The sequence below is a fragment of the Mandrillus leucophaeus genome, unplaced genomic scaffold (genome assembly GCF_000951045.1).
Source record: "Mandrillus leucophaeus isolate KB7577 unplaced genomic scaffold, Mleu.le_1.0 Scaffold939, whole genome shotgun sequence".
Classification (NCBI taxonomy): domain Eukaryota; kingdom Metazoa; phylum Chordata; class Mammalia; order Primates; family Cercopithecidae; genus Mandrillus; species Mandrillus leucophaeus.
In genome coordinates this window covers 368550-370022 of record NW_012110241.1, presented here as the reverse complement: position 1 = coordinate 370022, position 1473 = coordinate 368550, and the positions used below count along the sequence as shown (strand labels likewise).

General features: G+C 41.4%; 1 pseudogene; it reads right to left on the bottom strand.

Annotated features, from left to right (window-relative positions):
* Window positions 1–142: 142 nt before the first annotated feature.
* LOC105532185 lies at window positions 143–607 on the bottom strand (annotated as a pseudogene).
* Window positions 608–1473: the final 866 nt, after the last annotated feature.

The window sequence follows — 1473 nt, the reverse complement described above, 5'->3', positions numbered from 1 at the left end:
GCTAATATTATACTTACTAGATAATTAGAATCAAATCTATAAGCTTTAAGATTTTAAGTTGTCATTCTTATGAAAAACATTATTTCCTTTTTTTATGGTGAAAAGATATACATCTACTTAGAATCAGCCAGCTGGACTCAGTTTAGATGATCCCAAGTTTGTTGGCAACATCCAAAGCATCGTAATCAGAAGCCAGTTGAACATATGACTTCTTCTCTCCATCAGTCCGAATCAGGATGTTGACCATGGCCACATCCACATCCCAGAGATTCTTCACAGTCTGTTTGATCCGGTGCTTGTTGGCTTTAACATCGACAGCGAACACAAGTGTGTTGTTGTCTTCATCTTCTTCATGGCTGACTCAGTGGTCAGTGGAAACATGATGATAGCATGGTGGTCAAGCTTGTTACTCCGGGGGGCGCTCTTCCCAGGATATCTGGCCTGCCTCCGGAGTCGCAGTGTCTTGGGATGCTAGAAAGTGGGTGAGGTGCAGATCTTTTTTTGGGAGGCTGTGGACACATTTCAACACTGCCTTCTTGGCCTTTAAAGCCTTTGCTTTGGCTTGGGCTTTAGGAGGGGTAGGAGCTTCCTTAATTTTTAGTGCCATCTTGTGAAAAGCGAAAAACATTATTTCGATAATAAGTTTTTCACAGTAAATCTGCCTAATAGTAGTTTCCAAAATACTTTTGGTAATTTTTAACCTTAAAGTTAAGCTAAGTAAAATATTTCCATTAAATATCTACAACTAAAACATTAATTACTGAACATAAGTAATTCAAGTTTATATACTTTTGGCTTATTTTTACAGAGAAACTAGATATTTTGGCCTGTTAATAAACATGTTTTTGCCTACCACACTGAGAAATTGAGACGGAGCGACACTCAGTCTCAAAAGAAAAGAAAAAGAAAAAAAAGAAATCTCTTTCTCTTAAGTTAACTCTTGTTTTTTTGTTTTTTTGAGATGGAGTCTCGCTCTGTCGCCCAGGCTGGAGTGCAGAGGCCCGTTCTCAGCTCACTGCAAGCTCCGCCTCCCGGGTTTACACCATTCTCCTGCCTCAGCCTCCCGAGTAGCTGGAACTATAGGCGCCCACCACCACACCCGCTAATTTCCTGTATTTTTTAATAGAGACGGGGTTTCACCGTGTTAGCCAGGATGGTCTTGATCTCCTGACCTCGTGATCCGCCTATCTCGGACTCCCAAAGTGCAGGGATTACACACCACACCTGGCCACTCTCAAGCTAACTCACAACAATTTTAGTAGATTATGCTTTTGTAAACAGAAAAGGAGCATTTATCTTTTTTTCCCCACCTGATTTCTCTAAAATTTTGAAATTCTTACTGAATACTCTTACTTTCATGACAATATAGTTGTTAGCAAAAGTCCAGTAAGAATCTGTTCGTCTTGGCCGGGCGCGGTGGCTCAAGCCTGTAATCCCAGCACTTTGGGAGGCCGAGATGGGCGGATCACGAGG